Below are 10390 nucleotides of genomic sequence, written 5' to 3' on the forward strand. Positions count from 1 at the left end.
ATTAAACATGAAAATTTTCTAAAATATCATGAATAATTAAAAAAAAAAATTAATAGTCAAAGAGATGAGTAAAACAAAAGGATGAAAATAAGTTCAAAGTTAAAAGATTAAAAATATACAAAATAAAAACCCTTGTATTTGAGTAATTCTTGTTGGTGGATTTTCCTTGCTACCTCTAGCCCTAAGGAAATTGTAAACCTCAAGCCAAGGAACTAAACTTGCAAGATTCGATCAATGCTATCAACAACCCGGAGACAAGAAAACACAACATAACAAGGCTATAATAAGCCTTCTTCATTTCGAGCTCTACCTAAATCAGGAGGTATTCCTATCTTTAGTTTGCATACTTGGTTAAATCTTAATTCTAACATAATTCTTGCAGGCTTACTACTAGTAGATTTTTCTTAGTTAAATGGGGATTATTACAATAAGCTTTGCATTTAGTTCAAACCCCACTAGCTTTCAAACCCACTAAGAAAATGAATATGCATGACCTAAAGGGAATAAGGAAACATCCCACACACATAATGAAATCTACCCCTTAACATTCTGTAAAGAAAAGAGAAGTGGGAAAGATAAATTGCTTATTCAAAATTGCTCCTGAAATTAACCCTAAGCGATATCTGCAGTCTAAATGCATATTAGGGGAAACAAAATCAAACCCACAAAGAGAAAGAGTAAATCCACATTGTAAAATAACTCAAGTTAGGGAACCTTCATAATATTAATGCCCGACATTAATATGATTCCACCTGTTAACTACATCAACTATTCTTGTTAATCCATTTGACATTTCTCGAATTCATTGTAATTTGCATACAAAATTTAACTCCTTCCTTGAAGGAGGCCCATAAGCACAATCACACACTGACAAAGAGATATTAGGATGAACCAACACATTCTTAATATCTTGATTCATATAAACTTAAAAAATACAAATGGAGACATTATATGCAATCATTAAAATTATGCATCTATTACTAACTAAGATTTATAATATGGAAGGACAACCCTTCTCCTTTGTGAAACTATCTGAAACCCTAGACTAATAAAGCCCTTCTTTTACCCACCTAGAGTAAAGGAATTTTAGAATCTCCTTTACTACATCCTTAGTATTCCTTTTATAATAGCAAGGAATCCAATAAGATACGTGTTTCTTACACTTGGGTTTTCCTCCGTCTAACACGTTTTGGACTATATGTAGATAAAGAAATCCCATCACATATTCAGAAGAGGACAAAAATGGGCCATGTGTATGAGGAGATGCCTAGGTGGAGAACAATATTCGTTGAAGTCTTGATGCTTTGAGTCATGCCACTATCGCGCCAATGGAAGACCCGCATAACACACACTAGCGGCGACACTCATAAAACTAGAAGGGGAGCTCTGTAACCCTACAGAAGAAACATCCTCAACCTAGACGATGAAAATACAAAGCCAAGGGAAGAACCAATGAAATGGAAGGATAAACTTATAGAGAAATATTCTAAGTAGAGCGAGGGGTGCAACTTCAATAGTCAAGATGAATTTCATATGCTCTGCATGTGAACCACCCACCCTCTGTTTTCATTGTTCTCATTCCATTCCCTCTTCCTCCCAGTCCTTTGATGGTGAAGGGACGTAGATAGGTAGCTCATGAAAGGCACTTTCCATTTGAAGCCACCTTTCAATGTCCCTTCGACTACCTTCTAAGATTTCAATATCCCTTCAGCTACAATGAGACTTATTGAAGCATCCTCCATCCTATATCATAGAATGTGTACCTCACAAATTCACATTTTTTTTCTGCATATGAATGCTTTATTGTTGAAATCCTCTTCAAACAAAAGAAAAAGATACGACACAATCATAACATTGCATGCTATCTAAGAAGTGATTGATTCAAAAAATGCTCCCGCTTGATTCTCCCGCCCTCTCCCCTGCAGCTTCTCTCCTTGTCGACGACTTAGATCTGGTTGTTACTGATGCTCCTTGTCCCTCCTGGGCATCGGTGGCTACTGGGGGGCCTCATCTTTGCTCTGCTTGGGTTTTGCAGGTTTCGTATTCAAATTTTCCCAGAGGGGAAGCAAGAGGGTTTATCTTTGTCTCCTGTGCCGCCTCTATCAATGTGAATAAGGATTCCGATTGGGAAATAGAGAACAATGTGAAGGTTTTTACGGAGCATAGTTCTATATGTAAATTCAAGTGTATTTGGCCCAGCCTCCTGGAGCTGCATAAATGGATCTCTCATCACTGGGATGCTCTCATTTCTGGTACAGTTCACATATTCCCTATGGCTAAAGGTTTCTTTGTTGCTAAATTTGAGAATGCCAAGGATAGAAGAATTTTTTTGTGTGAAATCTTTTTCTATGAGAAAGATAATATGCCACTTTTGGCCAAACCCTGACACTCTGATTTTAACCCCCTTTATGAGAAGTTCAACAAAATTATGGTTTGGGTTCGACTTCCTTACCTTCCTCTCCATTTGTGGGCTGATTCTCTCTTTGAGGAAATTGGTGATGCTATTGGGAGTTTCATTATGGTGGATAATGAATCCTTTGGGATTTATCATACTACTTTTGCTCACATTCTGGTGGAGCTAGATGTGTCTAAGGGACTTCCAGCTGAGATTGCCATTAATTCCTCTTTTGGTAGCTGGGTCCAAACTTTGGATTACAAAGGTATTCCTTTCAGGCATCTTAGATGCTTTAAAACTGGCCATGCGGCTGGGAATTGTGGGCTTGAGAAGTAGAAACCTGTGGCCTCATGGTGGTCGGGGGCCTCATACCATCATTACATGATAAAGAACTCTTTGGACTCTTCTTAAGAGTTGTTGGATGTTGGGGTTTCTTCTATGGCTAGTTTGGATTCTTTAATCGCGAAGAAAGATTCTTCGGATGCCACAAAGGATGTTTCTATGACTAAAGATGCTTTGATACAGGATGCTACTGTCTCTTCTACTGAAAATGGTTTGTTGTCTCTAACCCCATCGACTGCTTCACCGTGTGTTGACACAACTATTGCCCCATCTATTGGATGTGGTCCTATATCCGCGACGATTGTTTCTCCCTCTACTGATGCTCTTTCTTCCAATCCGGATAGATAAGTGTTGGGCTCTTTGGATTGGTCTTTTGCGGCAACTAAAGTTGAAGAAGGATGATTACTATAAAGGGGAAGCATTCAAAGATGTCCAAGCCTTCTTTTGATACGACTCTTCATTCCCACAAGGCCAGTTGTAAATCTTGAGGGCCCTTGTAGTTGGTTGTTTGGGCTGGTTTTTCTAGCTGTGTCTTTGGTTGGGTTGCCCACTGTCTTTCGGGGTAGACTATTTTTTGGTTGTGTCTCTCTCCTCTTTGTTGAGCGGTCAAGTTCTATCCCTTGTTTTATTTGTAAAGGGTTTTGGATCCCTTCAAAACCTCTTTTTCATGTAATAAAAAACAATACCGCCTGATCAATATATGGATCATCGTTTTTAGTATAAAACTCACAACCTCTTAAAATAACCCAGTCCTATGCATGCAAGCTATATTTTAGGCTTGTTGTCTTGTAAAAGAACTAAAGATCATCCTTATCTATCACATAATCGCCAGTTCAGATTTATTTAATGACACTCTAGCGATCGTACTCATTCACCTTTCATGACACCATTTCACTCTCTCGGGCTTCTCAAACATGAAACTTTCGTTATGTCCTGTTTATAGATAATCTTGTGCAGGCGATTCGCTAGAGCTAACATTATTTTAAAATATCATATTTTATCTTATCGACACCTTTTGTATGTTTTTTGATGTGTCTTATCCATCTTTCTTGTCAAATTTGTGAGCCTTGACTATCTTGATCAACAATTATTTATCCAACTCAACACCACTAGGACTGAGCCAACCCATCACTTCTGTCCCGTGCACCCATGTTAGGGTCGCCTTATATGTTTCTTCAACCATAGTAATATGGGTATCACTTTACCTTGTATCTTCCCTTCAACCCTCTTCTGCAAATCCACATTCTTCACCGAACAACATAGTTTCGCATTGTGGGATTACAGGGACATAACCTCAAAATCTTGCCTCCTTTTGCATACCAGTGCACTAGCTATAGTAGTGAGATATTACCTTGTGGGATTACGGGGTCAACATAATATCTACTTCCTTTCTTCCACATGCCTGCAAAGTGTTTACAAGGGTACTTGCCTACAAAAAGGTAATGTGGGGTCCCCTTTTATCTATTGTACTAATTCGCACACTTGCATGGTGACCTAGGAAATACTCAACAACTTCATGGAGCGATAAAATACATCACCTTATCACACTTAATGAAGGTATGGAATTTCCCTGGCCTATTGGTAATAGCATTCAAGGGGACACACGTAGGGGCTAGTCATCGCATAACTAAAAGCCCATGAAATAACCCTTTATAATGATTTTACCAGCTAGAAGAGTCAACAAGGGAAAATAACAAAACCGATCGTTGGTGCTGAAAAACTTAGCTAAATTTTCTTCAAGGCCTGTCATTGAAGAACTAAAATTGGAAGGACAACACAATGTAATACAAGGTTTACTAGTCGTAACAACGACTCTAGTTGGGGATGTATGCCCCCTGGAGGCCTAACAAGATTCTAGACCTTTGGTTGAAGTAGACCAAATTTGCCTTATCCATTGGGAAATTTATTCAAAACCTACAAAATTCATATCCATCCTCCCATTGGTGGCCTTAGGCCCCCCAAAAAGAAAAAAAACAATATTTACCTTTGTTGAAGACCTGATTCTCATCATGTAACAAGTTGATTTTGCCAGTAATGTCATTTAGAAAGATTTGATCATAAATACTACCTTTGACATTTCTCATTATACTTATGATCATAGCACAACCAATTGCACCCTTATCAAAATAACTCCTGCAGACAAAACCATAGTATTTATGTTCATATGGCCATTGTGATGGTAAACAATGGGATCAGGTAGTTTAGGACATAACCCCACTTTCCTCCACACGTTGGAATACGAAAGAGCCTAAGGAAGTGGTTCACTTTGACTATTTCTTGTGAAAGAGAGTCAAATAATACTCTTAGGGTTTCTATTCCTTTTCTACTATGAAAGGGAAGTGAGCTAAATGTGCAATAATGACAAGATAAGCTTGAAAGATGAATGAAAGCAACTACTTTAACTGCAATAACAAAAATGTACAAAAATGAAATTGAGATATGGAGTTAAGAGGTGGAAAGAGGATTCAGATGTGTACCTATCATAAAAAATTAGGGCTAACTGAGCTAGACCAAGGTGCTACACCATGGTCCCTGTCACTGCGCTGAGTTGCAAGTTTAAAATCTACAAATTTGAGATCCTACATTGTTGAACTGCCACAAGAAGCAAAAAACACAGAGGACCAAGGCGCCACACCTTGGTCCTTAAAGACTGAGGACTGCTTCTACCTTTGAATTTGCACTTGTGTGCTCTATTGGTTTCAAAGATCGTGCGTCCGTTGGATTTCTATATCTACACCTACAACTTTGAAAATGGTGTTTTGGGTGGCTATATAGGGTTTTGCCTTAGTCAAACCCCTTGTTTAGGTGATTTCCACCTCCACACATAGCCAAGGTAATATTAAAAAATATGTGTGCTAGAACCGTGTGTTTATAAGAGATCATAAATGTAAATCTAGAGTTCTATCCTATGCTTGGAGAGTAAACTCTAAATGTGTTGGCATTCTACACTCTAGTGAGAAATGAAGCTGTTGTCATTGATGGCAACCTACTGGCAGCTTACCGACGACCCTCCGGCAACCTTGTTGATCTTTAGGCACCGACACCGGCAGATAGTTTACCGACAGCGACAAAGATGATTACCGACACCCTGGCCGACAAGATTTTGTTTATTATATTTTGTATCTAATTGTAAAATCTTTTTGTAAGCCGACAAGGCGTATTGTAAATAAGATTCATATAAGTATGAGATCTTATAGATCATTTTTATGAGGTATGGAATGTAATAGGCAGATGCAAACATGCGAATATAAGGCAGATTTTGGAATAAGGTCTATGGAAGTTGCATGAGCTTAAACCGGTATTGAACCTGGCATAGCAAATGCTGAACTGAAGCAGTACATGATATTGGATTTACATAATCCATTTTTGTAAGTCAGTGAGACTTCCTTTCTGTAATTAAGCAATGAGCTTTAGGCAGTTGGCCTTCCTGCATGTGCAGGCCCCTACTGTAAGTAGTATTCATTTATTGGCCAGTAAGTGAATATTGTGAGTCACAAATCCCACCGAGATTATTCCCACACCGGGTTTCCTTGTTAAAATATTGTGTTATGGTGTGCTTTCTATGTTGTCTTTACAGTTCTTATTTATTGCATTAATTCTACTTTACCGACACACTAATTGGAATGCAATTTGCTTAATAAGTTAAGAAAACACAAATACCGACAAGATACTGATTCCCCCCCCCCGCCCGCCCCTCTCAATATCTTTGGGAATCCTAACAAAATGAATGTAGATGTAGATGTAAATTCTTCAAATCATAAATGGAATAATAGATCTAAAGCATGAATACATGTAAATCTAAAAACAAGTGTCGTGAAACTCATATAGAGATATGAAAATAACATGAAACCATACCAAACCCTAAGGGAGAGGTACAAGCCAATCAACAGTCTGTGATCTCTTATCATTCTTCAATATCTCCAAAGCTTCAATTGATGATAAAAATAGTTGATGGAGACTTGCTAGAATGCTTGATTTGTTGATTGAAGACTCCACATAACCGACACTTTCACTTCATAAGAGGCTCCTTCAATTGCTTGTAGATAGATCCTTCAAATGAGGAAAGGAAAGGCTATATGTATGAAACCCTAACTTTTTTTTTGATCATAGGTTGACCTAGAAATGATATTTTTTCACACCAAGTCGGTTTTAAACATTGTAATATTACCGAAACATGATCCTAAAATCTGGGAAGAAAAAGTAGGGATTGATGTGATTGATATCAATCCGACCAACATTTTTCCAAATTTATAGGGATGATAGGTATTATGATTATAAGGTGATCCCCAAGTGGATGTGATGATTCAAGGTGTTTATATATACGAAATCAGACCTTGAAGGTCGAAATATGACAAAATTAGGGCTTTTGATGAATTAATGAATTGAAAGAATAAAATAAAAAGGGGCACACTTAGGGTAAAGGGCCCAATTTTATGATGTGTAAAGTGATAAAAGAGGACTTTAGATTTAATTTAATTAATTAATTAAGTACTTAAAGGGAATTTAAAATGCAACATGCAAACACACTAAGGCGGGTGCTAACCTAAGCGTGGAATTGTACGACCCATTTAAGGGTGTACAATTTACGATGCTACATTTAGTCCCCACTTTAGCGGTCATATGACACTACATGCATATGTATGCTAAAGTAGAGAAAAGTAAATATTCATGAAAAAGGATATATTCATAAGGTGTCAAACAAAGCCCCTAGCGGTATCTGTAGTACACTATTAGGAACCGCATCCTACAAAACCACATTGTTAGATAAAATCACAAAATCACCTAAATGATTACTAAGGAAATGATGAAATTCGAGGGTATATATATGCCCCCTAGTTTCGGTTGGCCAACTAGTGAGGTGAAATAGGGTATCATGTTTACCACATCGAATTGTGAAGGATAATTGATGATGAATGCTCACAAAAAGGTTTGATACTTGAGATCAAAACTAATGGAGAATAATTTGGTAAGAAAGAGAACTAAACCACAATTCCAACACAACCAAGAGTGTGAGGATTGAATCTCTCTAATACAAGATGAAAGATTAAGCGGAAAATGCAAAATTCAGAATAGGGTTTGGAAAAGAATTACCTTTTAAAAATTAGGGACCTTTTTTTATGAATAAAAGAAGGGAGAGATCATTATCCAAAGACATCCACCTTCAATAATAGAGGGGATCTTTGATAAGGATAACATCTTGAAGGAGAGGAGAAGGAAAATAAGAACACACACCTTCTCCAATATGTAGAAAAAAAGGATTCTTATTGAAGGATTGCACACTTTCACTAAGGAGAGATTGTTCATAAAAGATGTATAATTTCAAACAAAGAATAGGTCCTAAACAAGGAATATCCGAATTCTATGCAAGAAATGACATCAAATGAAGATTGCAACTCAACAAAGGAAAGGTAATTAATTGGAGGAAAGAATAGAAGATTGAAATATCATTCTTGCCCCCCAAGTATAGAGGCAAGGACACCAAACAAAGATCATTTATGAAAGATATACTCTTCTATAAGAAGGAAAGAGATCCTCATCAGGGATAAACACGTCCACAACATAGAAGGGTTCCTTATAAAAGATACCACTCCACGAGGAAAAGAATTTGATGAATGATTAGAGACTTCCAACACCGAGGAAGAGGTCCCAATTTAGGATATGTAAATATCCTTATCGGGGATGCTTGTTCCAATATGAGAGAGGGAATTCTCAATAGGAATATATGTTGGCAATTGATACTCTATTGGTTGGTTTCACTATGTTGTCATTTATGGCAACATGATTTTGGGTTTCGGCTTCATATGGTGTACTAGCAGCCACTTCACAAACTCTACACCAACACCGGCACCGACACTGGCATGATAGAAGATTTCTTTGGTCACCGACAATGCAGGCCGACATGGTATAGTAAAGGTCATCGGTATTGGAGGTCGACATATCTTGGATCCAACATCGGCAATTTGTTTTAATGCTTATTTATTTATGTTATATGGCCGACATGTAATATGATATTGTACATATCTTTGTAAATCGACATAAGGCATGCAAATTGTATAGGGTATATAGGTCAGTTTGATAGATAATTTTGTAATATGGATATATATGAATTTGGATATGGGAATGACTTATGATGGATATGTAAATGTAACATGATGTGAAATCATTCTGAGAGATTGTGTATGTGAGGAATTTATTGTAAGGGTTATTCCAGTACAAGGGTTTAGGGTTTTAACCGGAACAAACAGAGCTTAAACTAGAATTGTATTATGGCATATGAGATGCTATCTTAAGCAGTTCATACTTCTCCGGATTGTTGTCTGGAATTTTATGTACTTAGTGAGGCTCCTATTGTGATTGAGCAGTGTGCTCTAGGCTGTAAGCCTTCCTGCAAGTGCAAGCCCATCGAAGATTGTAATATGTCTTCATATGGCCAGTGAATTGATATTGTGGGTCACAAATCCCATCGTGGTTTTTCCTCTTTCAGGTTTTCCATGTATAAATCTGTGTTATGATTCTCATTTATGTGTTTGGCTTATTGGTTGCATTACTTCTTTCAATTATGTTTATACCAGTATACCGGTTGGTGTATGAATGTTTTGTAAGGCTAAAGTCTACTATTCTGGTATAACACTGATTCACCCCCCCTCTCAGTGTTATTGGTTTCCAACAATATACACCTCTACAATCGATAAGAAATCCTTATAAAAGGCACTCCTTCACAAAGGGGAAAGTTTAATCTTAAGGAGAGATGTTTGAAATCATTCTTGCCCCCATACATAGAGACAAGAGATGGGACAAAGAATAGGCTATTATGTTTCTTCCAAAGTATGATTACATATGAAATTTTACTATCATGAATGACAATGAGCCCCCAATAGGTAAGCTACCAATGTCACATGGTAAAGAGCAACATAATAGCCACTAATGTAATTTAAATATATGATAGCTTGTTTGAGGAATCTGAATAGGACATGTTAAATACTCTATAACCACTGGGAGCAAAAACATGTATAAGGTGATGAGTATTGACATGTCAAAAAAGTAGTCCCTAGTAGGATAATAGGCCACTAAGTCATGTTCCTATTGCACACAGATTTTATCATACATAGAGGGAATCTTAGGAGAGGAACAAGTATAATTCGTTAGGGCCTGATTTCTAGAAGAGAGGATATTAGAATGAATAGAAGATAAGGCCTCATAAGTGGGATTGGAAATATCTTGGGAAGATTCATAAACAAACTTATTAATCATCATGATTTTCTTATGAGTGGGATGAGTGTTGAGAGAAGTAGAGGATGATATAATTGAGGTGAAGTTGTATGCGGGAAAAGCGGGTTGATAGAACTTGAAATGTGAAAAATGGAGTTGTAGGGAGCCTTTCTCACACACCTACAGGACTTCTTGGTGCAAGCTATGGAGTCATGAAGTATGGCTTAGCTTCCCAAGGTTAGTTCCATGGTTCTCTATCGCACAAGGTCCCTCAAACCAATGTTTTTGCTCTCAGATCACTGAGCAAAATGGTTTAGGGATGACAAATGCAAGAACGAGGGATGCTTTGGTTGATTTTAAGATGAAATGCATCCTAAGCTATGCATGATCCTATAAATGCAATAAACTAGTTATAAGATGACAAGATTAGTAACAAGACTATCC

This window comes from Cryptomeria japonica, chromosome 11 (assembly GCF_030272615.1).
Source record: "Cryptomeria japonica chromosome 11, Sugi_1.0, whole genome shotgun sequence".
In the NCBI taxonomy this organism is placed as follows: domain Eukaryota; kingdom Viridiplantae; phylum Streptophyta; class Pinopsida; order Cupressales; family Cupressaceae; genus Cryptomeria; species Cryptomeria japonica.